General features: G+C 39.6%; 1 long non-coding RNA gene across 2 annotated transcripts in view; it reads right to left on the bottom strand.

Moving 5' to 3' along the window:
• Positions 1–16035, bottom strand: part of LOC128081594 (uncharacterized) — a 54242-nt gene extending 38207 nt beyond the window's left edge. For both annotated transcript variants that reach the window (XR_008207283.1, XR_008207284.1), the window contains exon 1: positions 15948–16035. This is a non-coding gene — a long non-coding RNA (uncharacterized LOC128081594). The remainder of the gene's footprint in view (positions 1–15947) is intronic.
• Positions 16036–18014: the final 1979 nt, after the last annotated feature.

The raw sequence follows: 18014 nt of genomic DNA, 5'->3' as shown, positions 1-18014 counted from the left end.
ATAAAAGCTATATTCAAATGCAAACACTCAACTCATAATTTCTGCATGTTGATAATTGTATTAATCGGGTAGCAATCTGTGCATCTGTGATATTGTTGTGACCTCTTCAGCTGAAAGCAACTTCTAATAGGCACTTTGAAAATTCAAGAGTCATTGACATGAGTGCAAGAATGTTCTATTTGCAAAGAAACGTGTTCAGCTGGTAAACAGGAAAAAAAGAATTCAAGATAATCTGAAAGATGAAGCAAACAAACTGGCACCAAATGAGGCATAATAAGAAAATGGAGTAGCAAAAACAATTTAAATGGCTCTCCTGCTGCCAAAACCAGACTAATGTAGAAGTTTTTCTGCTCTTCCTACACAGAGTGTATTCCCCTCAAATGCTTTTATTCCAACCCTACTGCATCTAGAAGTCTAGAAAGGCCACATTCTATTTGAGTGAAAAATGAGACAGGCAAAAATGAAACCAGAGACCTCCCACAAGTAGATCCAAAAGACTTGAGAAACAAGTCTTTTACAAGACTTTTACAAGCCAATATTAATGGATAATAACCAACTGAAAAACAATTCAGGAAGTAGTAAGGTTATGATGAAGATTCATACTCATTAAATACAAGCCTTGCTCAGGCAAGAGGATCCTTTTTGAGAGCACTGGAAATGGGTACACGCAGGAACTCTTGCAGTAAGAGAAGGACAACTTCCTGACTTTCTATGCATACTGACAGACCAGACATGATGGCAAGCAACAGCAGGTACAAATAAGTGAGGTGATGTTTGGGGTGTTTTTCACTGTAGTTGTTTTTCTCACTTGCATTTTTTGTTTGTTTAACTGAAGGGGAAAAACACTGCTAAAGAAGCAGTCAGAAGGGAAATGGAAGCCTCGTACTTCTCTGTCTTGAAAACACAGCCTCATTTAGCTATTTCATGTATGCAAAGTAGAAAGTTCAATATTTATTGTCTAAACAGTTAAAATGAGTGTCAGCCCTTACATCTCCTCAGTAGTAAATAGAATAATCCGCTCCTCGTGAACAAAAAAGAAATAACGGTGATATGGCTCCTGAGTGCTGAGACGACATTTGGAAAAGGAATATTCTATCTGAAAGTGAGACAAAGGTGCAAAGAGCCACAAGACACTCCAGGTGCTTTCAGTAGTCTTCAAAAGGGAAGAGGACATCAGACTTGTGCCATCTCACATCTAATAATGTAACTTGGGTCATTCTGAAAGCCATCCCCCTTGGCTGCATGTGTAGCAAGTCCAAAGGATTTTGCTTAGCACCAGTGCAAGAACTCACTTCTGCCTAGAATGCCCTCAACTTTTTACTTTATTATGGTATAAATATTAAGGAAAAGAGTAAATAAATACATTAAAAATTATACGTCCTTAAAGAGACAATAACTACTCCTCCTAATTATGAAATAATTTACTGAAAACTGAAATTTATTCACAAAATAGATTCCATATTCACAAGCTCCCTTGCTCAAATCCTGACTTCTACATGGACAGCAAATTTGGAGATCCGAATCCAGGCAGAATTTATAAAAATGTGTAAGAAGGAGATTGAAGGAACAGCAAAGGATATAGCAGTAACAGCATGTGCCCAGCACAGGCCAACTATAGGCATAACTACATAGTTCCATTTTTTAATTCCATATTTAATTACAAAAGGATATAAATAGTACATAAACAAGATTCATATGAGAAGTACCTGCTGGACACTACTTAGCTGTTATCTGGCAGCAATTTGCTTCAGGATCCACAGTTAGAAGTTTAAATGCAAGAGTTGAAGTCCCGAGAATTTGAAGATCACCTCCAAGTTGCAATTGTTAATCCTCCCTTGAATTTTTTTAATCAAATATTCAGTCAACTATAGTTGATGCTGCCATACATTCGTGTTCTGAGGAAATGGGTACTGCTCCAGTGCCAAGCCTGAAAATAACATTGTTGTTGATGGTAAAATCGGGAACTCTAAAGATGACAGACATCCCTGTGTCTCTTTCTCATTCAGAAGATATATTCCCCTCCAGGCCCCCCCCCCCCCCCCCTTAAAGCACAAGTGAATAGGAACCAGTCTTTAGCAGAATAGAGAAAGACAACCCCTATGAGAGTCTGCACCATTTTATCAGTTTATTACTTGCTTATATATATTACCATTATTCTTAGAAAGAGCTTATCTTCACTCCCCTCTGTGTCAGGTATTATCATCAAATTTTAACAGCTCAGCGCTGCTCCTGTGCCTGAATTTGATTTCCTACTTCCTCAAACTGCTACTGTATTCCTTTCAAAGAAAGGGAAAAAGAGGAAAAGGAAACAATCAATATAAGATGCGACTTTCAAGCAGAGTTTCCACAGTATCCCAGTGGTCAAATTGGAAAGGGAAGGGCATGTAGTTGGAAGATAGGAGAATGCATACAGGTATGGTAGCAGCCAGCAGCTGGGCATAGAGGCAGAACTATAAACTGCTGTGGCTGTTTTCATTTACAGCTAAACACTTGGAATATTATGTTTTTTCAGAAACAATTATGACCAAAAAAAAAAAAAAAAAAAAGAAAGAAAGAAAGAAAGGAAGAAAGAAAGAAAGGAAAGCTACACAACTCTTCTTCTTCTGATAGTGAATGCCTAAAAAGAAATGGAGAAGCCTGGTCAGTCTCATGCTATTTCCCACCACAAGGCTCCTCTGCACCGTTATGCTTCACCCATCAATGGAACTACAAGCAACAATAGAAATATTCACTTCTCTTTGCTAGTATTACCCAGGCACATCTCCAAAGCCTGGGTCTCTCCATGCCAATCCTTACTCTAATATCACCTTGGACGACACCCTTTCCTTTATCCTCTACAGAGTATGTATTTTCTCAGCTTTTAGGTTTTATAATTTAAGTACTTGCACAAATAAATTTGTTCTCTTAACAATAATGGTTTCTATTTTCAACTTGTGTTTATTACAGTTATCTCAATTCCAGTTTTGAATGTTGAATGAAAAAGTCTATGAAGAATTCTGAAGTACTTAAAACCACGAAAACTACCAAATGTCTGTTTCCCAGGAACAGCAACTACCATAACGTTATAAATGCTATAAACTTCAAATTCTGTACCAGGAGAATATGGCATCACTGCTACCAGTTAAAAAATAGCTAATGTGCTTTAAATGAAATAAACTGAAACTTGAAAAACTGAAAGGAAATTCCTGGAGTTAATTCCAATTAAAACCATGAACTATAGAGTGAACAAGGATGGCACACAGAGAAGAGCTGGGGTACATCCTACTAAAAGGTTGTGGTTATTAAGAGAAAGTAAGGAAACAGAAGCCTATTCTCCACCCTCCAGCAGCAGACCTAGTTGTTGTTAACCAATGATCTCGAGACAGAAGACATACAGAAAATCAAGATTGTAACTGGAATAGACAGGAAATAATGAAAATGAACTCAGAAAGCAAAATTGAAAAGACAAGGAAATGAAATGGAAGAAGGACATTCAAAACTATCATGCAGTGCACCTTTGGGTAACTAAACATTTAAGTGCCAGCCTGACGAGAGGAAACTTAGTTAATCTTTCCTGACGAGCCTCTTGTAAGACTTTTACTCTCTTACTGTCTTACTGTCTTTCTTACTGTCTTCTTGTAATACCTGTTACTAGAGGAAACTTCTGTAAACAGAAAGAGCCGCAAAGGAACAAACAGGTGAAAATCTACCAAGAAACCAATAAAATTGCTTTAGGCAATTTAGTCATAAAAATTCCTCCAGCTACTTTATCTTCTCCACCAGTGTTAAGCTTTATGGAGCATACCATCAAAAGGAGCATTGTTGCACTGGCATTGACCCTACTAGAGTTTGTGAAACTGCGCAGTGCTTGGCTCTAAATGCGTGTATTTCTTCTCTTCACAAATATTCTAATCCCTCATAACTCAGATGCTGTTCCCCCAGTTAGAGGAGCACATTTCTCATTTCTTCCCTGGCAGAATTCTATTGAAGTCTGGAATGACTTGATTACATTTTCACTGAAGTCTTCTCAGGCAGCACCTCCAGGATGCAGCTCCGATAGCAGCAAGGCAGGGCAAGGCAAGGAGAAATCTCATCACTTGGAAGTTTGCCTTAAAAAGATGTTACCAATAAAACCTCTCCCCTTTTCCTTCAGAAAGCATCAGATACTTCTGAAGCAATAACTTTGGCTTGCTCTGACATCCTCAGTTTCTCCTTGATATTGCCACCATTGGGAAAGGAGGAACAGACAGGAAGGAGAAAAGAACAAGACCAATGAGTTTCATATTCTCCTGGTCTACACCCAGGAAAAATTCTGAACACAAAATACTGAAAAGAATATGGTTCAATGTAATCACAGTTTGGTGATTAAAAGGGCTCTCCTGTTTAACTATACCTCACAGGCACATTTCCTCAAGGCAAACCTCTCCATTTCCTTGCTCATGGCTTACATAAAAATTGGAGCTAGCCTCTCCCTTATGCAGCAAAGGGACCAAGAATGAAAGTGGTTTACTTGTGAGGATGCAGGCAGCCTATCACAGCGATAGCAATGTTGCTAACAGCTGATCAGCTTCCTGGCTCCTCCTTCCCTATCAGCCTTCAGGCTAGCACAGCACTTCCCATGGCACTGCAGCACCCAAACAGCTCACTGGAGGAAGAAAGGCGAGCCAGAGCTGAAGGACAAAGCAGAGCCCTGTGCTGAGGTGAATGCAGCCAACTTGCTGCCAGGAACAGACTCTTTATTCACATCATGGAAGCACTGGGAACAACTGCGCGATTTTTTTTTTATTTTTTTTTTTTAATTTTTACTTTATTTTTTTTTTACTGCTGCACTGAGAGTTTTCTTACCTTCTGAGAAGCCTTCTGACCTTAAGCCAACTCTTGTTTTTACTAAATGCCCTTCCCTCTGCATTCTCCACTCTCAACAGCATTCCCAAATTTATTATCCGTCACCCATAATGAGGGTGACGGATAGGGTTCTATGCTGGAAAGGAGAGGCTATATGAACATCCTATTTCCAATATCTCATTCAGAAATCATCACACAGAGAATGTGGTTCTGTGTCCTTTCCCACTGTGTGGCCTCTAAAAGCATTAATGGTTTACAGATTTCCTGCAGGAGTTACCTAAAGACTACTCTCCTTAAAAAAGGGCACTCCTTTTTGTTTTTCCTGATGTAATTTCTGTCTTCTAAGGGGATGAACACTGTGCTTCAGAATGCCAGCATCAAAGGATATAGCAGAAGCCCAGCTTTCCCATGCTTGCTTTTCATGACTTAAACAAGAGCATGTTAAATTGATTTTCAACAGAACAACCATTTCATGTACACAATCCATAGATTCCACAGACCTGAAGAGCAGGGCGCTCTGGGTTCTCTCCCAAACGGGGGAGAGAAACTTTTGAGAGCTGCTGCCATAGCAGTTGGTTATGACAGCCATGCTTTAACTCCTTCATCAGAAGTGCAGTACATCAGTGAACGCAGCACACTCAAACAGCAGGTCACAGCAGCTCAAGGAAATATAAACTAAAAACAAACAAAGAAAAAACTCCAAAACAATCCTACAGCAACCTTATAATACATGCAGAAGGCCCTGACAAAAATACAGAGCTTAGTCTCTTAGGTCTCTTAGGTCTTTTTGTATAAAACAAGGTCAACATCGTGTGCTTTGTTTTACGAGAAAAACTAATTAGAGCATATTTTTATTGAGTTCAGTATGAGCACAGCAGTTCATTTAATTGAATACGTGTAACAATAAAGAGAGATCCGAATATCAGATCTTTGTAGGAACAGTGTTCACATTCACCCCTCACACATCAGTAACCAGCAGACAAATCAATCACAGATTGAGAAGCACTTGAGCAGGCTGACTGCAGGAAATGGAGGGCAGTGGCACAAATACGCGTTACACATTCTGCAAGGTTAAACTAACGTGAAGTAAATCCCTCTAGTTATGTAAATAAATTATAGTAATGTTGTCTGACAGCTTATATTAAATAAGATTAATTCAGTAAGCATAAAATACACAGGATACTTTTCCCACTAATATGCCCCTGTGCATCTTGTGACATGCAAGGCAAAATGTAACACCCAAAGAAGATTCTGCAGTCTCCAAGCCCAGAGAAGTGAGTGAAAGAGCTGCCTGTCCTGCAGTGGCATCTCTCTGCTGGTTCAACTGCCGCTCAGCCCACCTGAGCACACGCCAGAGGCACACAGCACCCCCACTGCCAGGCAATACCTGGAATTCTGCAGAACTATTGAGAGGGTCAGAAGCTCTAGAAGTGAAGCAGACTGCTAAGCCTTTTACAGATTCAGATGTAAACTGGCCCCCAAATAGGCTTATAAACTGCTCAGTCTGCAAAGCAGATACAGCAAAGTATTTCAAAACAACTAAGTGGACGATGAATTGGTTTTGAAAAGTTCAAAATGCTCCATCAAGTATTTTTAAAACCAGATTCCATCTCTATCAAGATTTTAAATACCAAAATTCCACGAGGAAACAAAAAAATCAGAGCAAAGTACCAATATAGTTAACACTGATACTTTCATTTTCCTGTAAAATCATGAAAACCTTTCCAACCCAAGATACTCCTAGGAGGGAACCGATGCATTTCCATCAAACTTCCTATTAAAGATTTTATCTTTTTTCCTACCCTCCCCCTTTCATCTGGCTTGGCACCCAACCCTTCGAAGTTTCATACTTCAAAATATGAACCTGCTTTTATATACAAAAGAATGTACTTCTGTAAAAACAAAGAACCCCAAAGACACACACACAGCTACAGAATAAGCAGAGCAAGCCACTGAACTCCTTTGTACTTTTGATACTCAGAGCTAACCCTTTTATCGCCAAGAGTATTGGGAAACCACAGACTGCAGACAGCAGTAATCACTTTTAAAATAGGGAGAAGGATATTTTCGGTAAAGGAGTAGTGTAAAAACAAACCAACAATCACTTAATTATGGATCACTCAAAAATTAAGGATTTTACAACATATTACCTTCATCGAATTGAGATTAAGAGTGACTTTATCGATCCGTCTGTTTGCAGGCATGAATTCAGCAGGTTCTGCTCGTTTGAAATAAATAGGCTTAATCTTACTTTTTAATCTTCACTTCAACTTTCATCTTAAATTTCCTGCTTTCAAGTATCAAGCCAGATTGACTTGATGCTTAATGCTTGATAAATAATGAGCCTCTGAATTAGCCTACGTGTGATAAGGCGGTGATCCCATTATTTCTAACATTCTTATAATCAGGCAATGATTAAATTATTTCTAACGGTCCTTAGCGCAAATGCAAAAATACACTAAAAAGATCCTTAACAAAGCTCCCCACCATGTTTTTTTATTAAATGCCCTTAATTTGAGTGTTTTATCACATGATTACACTAGCTAGGCCATAAGAGTTTATTTTAATGAGAATAGGAAGAGCTCTAACAGTAGGTGTTCTGTGTATCTCTTTGACATCTTTATAACCATGTGCCATTTTGAGTGTGATTAGCTGAATAGCAACCATTAGCAAGGTTGATTAATACCTCTAAAATATTCTACATCTTTGGATAGTTTACTTTCGTTGAGAAACAGACTGAACAAAGACTTCTGCTGATCTCCACCCGAGGACGGAGTGCAGTCAAAAGAGTTCAACAAAAAAGGGACCTGAAGCTCAGCTCACTGACATTTCTATTTACAGAATTCTGGACTCACATATCATACCCAAGGACTTATCTTAATTAATATCATTTCCACGTTACAAGTGTGAACACAGTTGAAGTTAAAGAAATGGGGTGGCAGGGTGGTTTCAGTGCGTGCCTCCAGGACACTGCTATCAATAGCAGACACCTATTACAGAGCAGAGAATCAACATGAAATGCCATTTAACATCCTATTAAAAAAAAAGAAAATCTTCCACATATTGAGCTTGCAGAACAAAGCAGTGCATTAAAAGCAATGATAAGGGTATTAAAAGGTAATATTTGATGTATGCCTATCTAGTACATTAATATTGAATTTGGCTGTGATATGAGTTCCACCAGTTAAAATTACATATTTCTCTTTTTCCTTGAATCAGAAGAGACAGTTACAGGAAAAATCAATAATCTAAAGCCTACAAAGCCAAAAATCTCCTTTCAGCACTTAGATACCATGGTGATAAAGGCCACGAAATAAAGGTCAGAAATACATAAAACAGACATTAGATGCAGAAAAAGACATTTGTCACGTGAAGTGGAATTAGTCATGCCTTGCTCTTACAGAGGTTTGCCATAGGAGTTACTCCTGCTGGCACAGCACAACCTCCTCCTTCCGTTAGCCCACAAGTAGGCACTAACTGTCTGAAGTAGGGATATGTGACTAATGGACATCTTCTGGTGGCAGAGTGATGGGGAAAACGGGCTTTGAAGACAAGTAAACAATTTTCTGTCATTCGCTCAGACTCAAGGCTAGCAGCCATCCATAGGAAGACACTTCTCCAGCACAACCTTTTGGATATTCCATGTCTCCATACACAGCAAATTATGCATCTTGCAGTTTTCCATGAGTTTGGGAGTTGCTGCAGTTCTTTGCAAGCAGATGAAGGCTAAAGGACGTACAGTGGAAGAAGCATTATGAAGGGTCAGAACATGCCTTCCCATGGACCATACTGTCCACATATCAACGACCAGTTAGATACTGATCCTAAAATTATTACTATCTAGCCAATTCTGAAAATAACTAGACGTAGCAAAATGTTACTATTAGAGCAAAACATAGGGAATGAAGAACGGCCTTCTCCAAATGATGAGCAGGACGTAAGCTGCCAGCACTGTCTCAACAAACCCAAACATTTTCAGCTACCTGCTCTGCCCTGTGCTTGCTTGCACCATGTTAAAACTGAAGCAACACAGACTGCTTAGCAATTGTCAACTTCTGTTAATCTCCTTCTAGAGTACTGAAGAAAAGCTGTTTGGATTCCCTTTAGCGCAGTTAAATCATATTTCTATCCCACATCTAGTTGTTACAAGGACGTACGTGAACATGACCATGCTGCCGTTCATTTCTGTATTTTGGACAGAAAACCTGAAAGTAGTTACAAGGCAAATTCGACATGGAGAAAACAACTGTAATTTGTTTTATTCACATATAATTTTCAGACCTGGCTCATCCTGCCAACTCAGCCCCCTGTCTGAGGGATGGAGGAGATTTCCAAATAAAAGACTTATTATGTTTTATTGAGATCATGTGCACTTGACTGCAATAGAGAAAACATGCTAGAGGAATTTATTGCACTCGCAGAAATGTACTTGGAGTTCAGTTTATCACTGGTAGATAGCACAACTTACTGGCTTCTTCACATTTGTATATACTCATTTTATTGTATGAAGGCAAAGGGAGAACCTTAAGTGTCTTTATCTAATCAGAAAACAAGAAAAAGTTTAGAAATGAGGTTGGGGGGCGGGGGGGAAGGGGAGGAACAAAAAAGAGGAAAAAATGAATCCCACAGTGAACTGGATTTGTTGATTTAAATGTAACTCAGGTGTTAGGAGAGGTGTCTCCTCACCTCCACACCAATTCTTGATGTGAGAAAACATCTCTTCTAATTACAGGAATTGCACCAGGAAACAGTCCTCGTACAGGGAAAGGCAGGCAGCAAGGCTATTGGGGGCCCTGAATTCCCTGCTGAGCTTCTCTATATCTGCAGCTTGCTCTGACTTAAGTCTTTTCTAAGGATAAAGGGGCAGAAAACAAGACTGGAAGAAGGACTAAAGGACAAAGCGACAGGGAAATGTAACAAGGAGTGTCAGTGGACAGGGGAAGAATGCTGAGGCAGTAACATTGATCAGCAGGCACAAGCAGAAGGAGAAATAGGGAAAAAGGCAAAAGGGAAGATAAAACTTTCCAAGAACTGGCCCCAGTTTCTAGTATTGCCTTCTAAAAAGCTGCCACACAAGAGGGCAAAGCAAACACTTCCAACAGACTTTCTTTAGCCTTCTGAGAAAGAGTGGGAAAATTGTGTTTTTTAATATGTATAACTCACTTCTTTCTTTCATTGCTACCCTCAAAAAGTCATATTCATCAAGACCTTGACGACTTTAAAGAAGCAAAATTAACTTTGTGACCTAAGCACTAATGGCGGCAGAACATACTGCTCCAAAGAGAAGGGATCTTTCTGAAGTAGAAAGTAAATTGAATAGGAGAATGGATATCAAGGTTACATTTATTTTTGAAAAATTAAACTGGTATGAGTCTGAACAGTTTATGGGCAGGCTCAGGTAAAGGTCAAGACAAGGGGAAAAAGTAAACAGCTCATTTTATTACCTACCATGTAAGAATCAGATTCCTGTCAAAGGAAGAAATATCCTCTTTCATGCACACATCTTTTCTTCCCTCATCCCTTTAGAAAAGAGTGACACTGCTTAGGAGACAATAATTCAGTGGATTCCTTGTCTGCAATCACTTTGTGCCTCTTACGCGCAAGGTGCTGCAGCAGCTGGTTGCAGAAGGCAGTGCTACTCCAGGCTGTGCTGATACCTGTGCTGTGAAATGCTAGAGCCACAGTGGTAGTGAGAGAGCCTTCACAAAAGGAATAATTCCCTGTTATTGTCAGACCACTTTAGCTTTTATCTCATTATGTCAGAATCTTCCCCTTGTAAGCAGCTTCCCTCTACAGCCCCCTGCAGTCATGTAAATTTGTCTATAGCAAAGCAGATCCTAACCAATCTTCCCTCACTCCATGTACATACAACCATACCATATTTCCGCAGAACATCACCCTTCATTTTTTGAGGAAGAGAATAAAATCACCACCAGCAGCAGTACCTGCTCTCCATGAAAGAGCAATGTGCACATTTGTCATTTTACAGGGAGCAAAATGACTGCCAGGACTCTGTGCTGCTCTGTCACCACCCATGTTCACCCAGCTGAAGGCACAGAGAACACCATCCTTACACCTAAACACACACCGTTATGTTTGCTTTCTAGCATAGAAGTGAGGTTCTTTCTTCAGACCTGATGGAGTGAGGAGTTTTATCTCCTCAGTAGAACTGAGGGGGAACATTTCAAAATGCTTCCCAAATGCTTAGCAATATGTAGATGACTAGTGCTTTCAGTGTATCTTCATTACATCATCTGGCAGCCAACACTAGGGATGAGCAAGACAAAAAGCTTTCAGAAGTGGTCAGGAACTACAGCCATCACTGGATTGCTTCCATTAAAGCAACACATATCAGGGCACAGTCAAAGCAGCTTTAATTTTGACAGCAAATAGGTTCTTGGCAAGGTTTTGGGTCAGCAAACATGTTAAAGTGGACAACAGGCACATTCCTACCCATACAGCTTGGCTGGCTATTACAACAAGCAGTAAAGTAGTTGTAATAGTCTGCCTTATTCCCTCCAGAATGTAATTCCACCACAGTGCCAGTTTGCTCTGTCCTGGGTACACTTCATCTGAGCAGCTCTGCAAAGAAATGGAGAGGACTAGCAGGTTTTACCCTCAGGACAAGATAAATCCAGTATCACAATCATTTAATGAGGGCTACAAATCCGACTAAGTGCTTTTTCATTTATAAGCCCTAGATAAAGGGGCAGGAGAAACTATGTTTCCCTTCCAGAACGCTCCAGATAAAGACAATGCCAATTTTGGCCTCATGACAGTGTGTTAATACAAGATGATCTGCAATAAAGCCCTTCTAAAGAACACCTCAGAGTATATGTTTTAGCAATTATGCCACAAGACTGGTGTGCTTCAGCAGCACAATCCCCCACCATTACAGCCACGCTAGGCGAGGAGTAGTCACTTTGCCATGATAATGCTTCAGCACAACTCTTCCATTTACATAATGAACAAGAGTTTCAGAAGTTTAATTTGCCAGATGTTGGAGCAGAACCAAGCATGACATTCCTTACTGCTGACACCCAGTTACTCATTCATAAAACATTTTCAGGAAGTGTTTCTCCTTACTGGGTCAGTCAACCGAACATCTCAAAGAATTTTGACATCACCTGGATCTCAATACAATATGTTAAATTAATATAGAGAAAAAACTGGATTACAGAGCAGTTCCCATATTCCTCTTACTCAATCTCTTCTTTTTGAGACCCGAAAAAGAACAACTGGATAAATCTGGTATTACAGGACACAGATAATTATACTCTCTGCACAAGCCACAATGACCTTCTCCAGATTCTCTCACTAGGGGAAAAAAATAATGTTTGTAGCATCACCTTCACACTGTACATACTGAAGTATCCTCATATATCAGTATAAACCTGAAGAAAGAGTGAAATATCTACTGAGATGATCAAGGACAGGAACACAACCCAGGCCAGGTCCAGTTGGCAATGTAGTCAAGTTTATTACTCAAGTTTAGAAGTGAAAATTAAGATTACAAAAAATAACTTATTTTTCCTTCAGGTCACCCTTGTTCCTCCTCCTTCACATCCCACCCAACTACTGCCAACAACAAGCACCACTCCATGAGAACAAGAACCACTCCTCACTTACAAGTTCCCTAATCCATTCAGGGCTTTACAGCCTGCTTTGGATGTACATCTCTGCAGTACTTCTGTAACACAAAAAGCCTTTTTAACAACATACACACACACACGAGTAGTCTTACATTACTTCAAAATGAATTTACACTCTCCAGAATTGCACTGAATGAAGAATAGCCAAACAACCATGTTTGCATGCCAGCTTTTCTGATGAGAACAGTAAAACATTCTGTGCTTCTTTCAAAAGGGAAAAAGTGTATACATATGCTTTTTTCTTTATCACCTATGATTAGCTAGCAACCAAACATGTCTCTACACCTAAACTGCAGAGCTAATACTTCTCTTTTTCAGCTGACAAAGCAGGGCTGAGGAAGAGTTTTCCCAGTTTCAGGCTGTTTGTCCTCAGTCTTCTAAAAGCCACACTATTCCTTGCCGGGTTGTTTGTTAGAAGTGTAGGACTCAGAATCCAGTAGTATAGTTGTGAATTTAACAACTACGTAAAATTGTCAAACCTACTTGCCAAACAACACAATGAGATGTAAGAAAAATAACATCTATCTGTATTTGTCCTCCATTTCCACACTGCCATAATCTGTCAAAAGAAACAACACCTATGAATACAGTCTACATTCAGATGCACTGTGAAAACTCTTCAGTAGTTAAAACCATGCTATGTTAGTCAAGGTTTGTACCTTCAGCACACTGTGCAGTGCTCCATCATAGAGAGAAATAACTTGGTAGTAGCTTTACTTTACAGAGAGCTAATCGCACATTAGCTGGTATTATCAGCACAGGTGTTGAACTAGTGAACCATGGGCACTTACCCCCAACTCCCTTACAAACATTGTAAGAGCTGATAAGAGGCTTGTTATCCAAAGTGACAGACAGTACATGTTTATTTTTCCTCTTCCAGATGCAGTAGAGCAGATTACATAGCACTTTGCTGTGTTGCACAGTGTCAATTCTGCAGCATTGAGCAGAATCACAACAGGTGGTGACAAGGAGTAGCATGATGGCATTCAAGATGGGCAGCTGGGTTTGGTTGTAATTCAAACCCCAGTGTGCCCTCCAAGTCCTTATCTAATGCCTGTAGTCAGTGTCACACCAACAAACACATACATAGGCCTAAATACGTAAATAGTTCCCTTAGCTCTTAGAAAATGTCTATACATATTTGTTTCAGCAATCAACGCTCCTTTAAATGGTTCTCTGGTTTAAATGGTTGCATATGAACATCTACATCTTCATGCTGCGCTTTACTCTATCACGACTACAAAAATCCCTTCATGATGACTAAATTTGCCTTTTAGTTGAACAGCTCATCTACTGGAGGAGGGAGGGAGACAGAAGGAAGGCATCAATTGAGCAAGTGCAAATTATGATACAGAAAAAGCCTTTGCACCTTTTAAAAAGGTTCTTAATCAAAGAAGTCATTCTCAGCACTTGAGAATCTGAGAAAAAGCTTATTATACGAAAAGTGCTTGATAAATTGGGTACCTTAGGTTTTCCCTTGAATTCTCAAAAAGGACTAAAATTACAGGAGTGCACAACACAGAGCTGTGCAGCAACAATTCTGCAGACAACATCATTCCTAATTACAAATGCATAGAAAAGAAAGTGCACATATCCCTCCCTCAGGGATACAAAGAAAATAACAGAAAATGTTAAGACAACCTCAATGAAAAATTGCTATCTCTAGTGTATTATAATCTAATCTGAAGTACTTAACAGAACAAGACAAACTTTTACTTGCAACTTAGATCTTCAAGCTTATATACAGGGTTCACAGAACTTCATACAGCTTTGTAGCCCCTTGAATCTAAAAGATACTTTGGCAACTATCATGTCCCTTGTTTTAAGGCCCAGCCTCAGACCTATTCAGGCAAAGAAAGCAGAAAACATCACTCAGCATTGCCAACACCAAGTCAAGCTAGACAAAGCCACACAGGTGGGTAGCACTGCAGCAACACCCAGCTGGTGAGTCCTTGCCTGGCTGTACCCGTGAAAACAGCAGGCAACTCTTTTTTGACAAATGCATTAAAAAACAACACCTGTAACTTTTGCCATCTGCTCTCCTGACAGTGTATTAGTTAGAAATGAAGCTAAAGCACAAGTTGTTAACAATGAAATACAGTTTAAATTCTGAATAAAGATATTGAAAGCACATTGATGTATCAGTTAAAGATTTCCAGAATTCCTGCCTTCGAAGGAAATAAGAGGCTTTTGCCTCTTTCCTCCTGAAGCAGTGAGTGTTAATGTGGTTTTGGAGACAATCCAAAGATGCCCTGGTTTCCTCGGCTAATTTCTTAGATTCCTCACTGCAGCAGCAAGGCTAGCAAAGTAAGAGCAGTGGGCTGAACTTTATTTATGTGAGAATCAGAAACATGCAACAAATCTGTTCAAACTGACACAAAGACAGCAAAACACGACAAAATTTAGGGTGAAGTTTTTCCTGAAAAAATGATGCCTTGATTTACTGAAATGCCAGAGACTTGCTGTAAAGACTCACAAATATCGCATCTAAAAGTTTCGTCCAGTTTGAAATAAAAAGCGCTGATTGACAGCAAAAATAGGTCCTTGTTAGCAATCAACATGCTTTGTTTTTCAGCCTCTCTGCATTTTGTGGACAACAGCCCAGATTTGGGCAGATTATTTCATTAGGGGAAGCTTACAGTTTAACTAAACACAGCTTTCTCAACAGAAAATTGGTATCAATCATTTCACATTTTTAAGCAGTCTGAATGATTCATCTCCAGGAAATCTGTATGATAATCTAGAGTTACAGCTGATCAGACAGAATTAAAAAGAGCAAATCGCTCCATTTTTTGCTACTTAAACTACAGTATCTTGACACGTGTACAAGAGAAAACAAATCCCCAAACAGATCTGAGTTTTGTTACTGATTTTCCTTCTTTTTACATCACAAAGTTTAGTTTGCAATACATTCACCATCTTCACTTATCGGTAGGATAAAGCAAAGTCCCAGCCAACTAGCATGACTCAGCTACTGCTTTATGAATACTCCTATTTTTCTATTTGCAGCTACATAAATCTCCTTGGGGTTGAGATGTTAGCTGGATTCCAATGCTGGCATTCTGCTTAGATTCAACTAGTAAGAACAAAACAGTTTATGTCTGATGGTGATGGGCTAAAAGGAGAAGAGGAAAGGAAAAGGAGCTTTAAAAAAAAAAAATTATAAATAGTTGAACATTCAGTCATTGAGCAAGGCTTACCAGAACAACCATGCTTGTTCAGCATTTGACTATTTGTATTGTCTTGAACCTCAAAAAATGTGCTTCTCTAAACTCCCGTGTACTCAACCGGGCAAATATAACGGTTTCACGCCTGGAATAGTTTTAAATAGAGAGTCCTTGTTCTCTTTTTCAAGCCTAGTAAATATGAGCCACATCTAATCCCACTAAAAATACATATATCACCAATTAACTGAATCTGCATTTAGACAAACTTCTACAAGATATTATCTAGATAAATAAATAGCCATACCTGAAAGCACTCACGTAAAGGACCCGCTCACAGGAGTCATGCATATTCTCAGGCTTAGAAACACAATGGGAGCAAATGGCTTCTACCCCCCCGGCCCCCAGCAGGGCTTTAAGAAACAGGTGATTCTGTCCTAATCAACAACACCTAGTGCTACTTCATACCCACACCTGATCACAGTGATTTCGTTTGCTCATAAATTGGGGGCAATACAGTGAATCCATTTGAAAGATGAGTTTTAATCTGCTTTGTGAATGGGAATTGTTGTTCCTATCTGAAAGAAACAAAAGGGCTCCCCGGCATCTGCAATCTTCTTCTCAGTCATTGCTTTACTTAGCTAAGGCATTGCTAGGTCAGACAGTCACTTTAAAACTAGAAGAAACCAGGTGCTTTTTGTATAAACATAATTAAGTAATTTAATGAAAATCTGGTGAGCCCATCTCTCTCTGAGAATATGCAGGGTTCAGTTCAGTGTATTTTTGCTTGTTTTTAAATGCAAGCTGCACTTTAATGTAGCTTTGCTGTCACCAACAGGTTGCCATGAGAATTTAATGCTTTTCCTTTCGTTCTTTTAATGTTATTATTCAGACTAAAAATAACAGCATGACTCACCCAGATTTACTCTTAGTGAGTACTGTTTTAACTTGTAAGAAGTCTTGTTATGTTTGATGTAATTAATGATGAAGTAGTTAGCAGTCTCTGACTAATACAGGCAAATCTGGTAGGGGAAAGCAGATTAAAGTTGCTACTGTTCAAAACATCACAGATAAAGAGCAAACAAAAATACCCTGATTTTCAAATTGTAACAGAGAGATGCACCACGCAGCATACCACTTCTGGTTTCTGGGAGCACTTACTCATCTTTTGTTACAAACAGAATTATCTGTAGCCACTGCATGAGATGACTGGTTTGAAAATAATGGGATTTTTCCCTAACCTTCGCTTTGCTTCTACTCTGTAAGTCATGTAAAATAACGTGGCTCAAAGAGGCTGACCTGTCTGTCTGCTTGGTGTTTATAAGGAGTTTGTCTCCATGGTATTTCAGTTCTTTATCTGAAAACAAAAGAGGAAGTACAGGAAGCCAAGGAAACCTTGAAAGGGAGCTGTAACAGTGATATACTCAAATCAGACTTGATGACCTAGGCAAATCCTGAGAGGCTGATGGCATGTCAGCCTGCTTCCTGAAAGCCCTGGGAACACCACAGTTCCGCCCCTGCTTCCACTTTCCTCAGAGCATACAGATCCTGCTCCAGCCTCATTTTACATCAGCTGAAGAGGTTCAGCTGCACCATCAGGATTCCGGTAGGGAGGGCAGCGCCGCAGCCTGACCGGCTCCATCAATACTCCCCCCATCCCGCCTGCCTCCTCCAGAGCTGATTAATACTACGGGCACAAAAAGGGACAGCTAAGTCTTGAAATACTTGCTGGAAATTGCATGATAGCAGCTGAGCACAAGAGATCAAGCAGTGTATTGGAAACCTGAAAGAACAGTCTGTGTACAGAGGCAGGCATTACAGAGCACCAGACATTTAGATCTAGGGCTCCATTTGCTCCTGTTGTTGGGACCAAACTAAATCACTTTTAGGAATTGAATCATGTGTTTGCAGCTGGGACAGCTCAATTTGTCATGAGTTAACCTGGTGTTTTGTCCATGGCCTAAGTACCTTTTGTACAGAGTGCTCACTTTATCATGCACACAAGGGCTCAAGGACCACAGGAACAAAATGAAAAGACTGGAAAAAAAGACTTAGATTCTCACTTTCTTTACTCTTTTATATTTATGCCTATTTTAGGTTCAAGTAAATGATAAGGCATATAACACCTTTCTGTGACTCTGTGGAAAAAAAATTGTAAGCCTCTTTCATATGGTATTATTTCAGCAATATCTGAGAGTATCAGGAAAGAAACAAAATTCAAAAAATCTGTGCTCTAGCACAGGGAAATTTAAATGACCTCCTTGTTTTTTTTTCTAGGGCTCTCTCACATATCAGTATAGAAGGAGGTAAGAGTGAGAGGATTCACGCGTTCCTGCAAGTCCCTCTACAAGCTCCATAGAACTCTACACAGTTC

This window comes from Tympanuchus pallidicinctus, unplaced genomic scaffold, assembly GCF_026119805.1.
Source record: "Tympanuchus pallidicinctus isolate F22 unplaced genomic scaffold, pur_lepc_1.0 scaffold21, whole genome shotgun sequence".
In the NCBI taxonomy this organism is placed as follows: Eukaryota; Metazoa; Chordata; class Aves; order Galliformes; family Phasianidae; genus Tympanuchus; species Tympanuchus pallidicinctus.
This window is presented reverse-complemented; position numbering and strand designations above follow the sequence as displayed.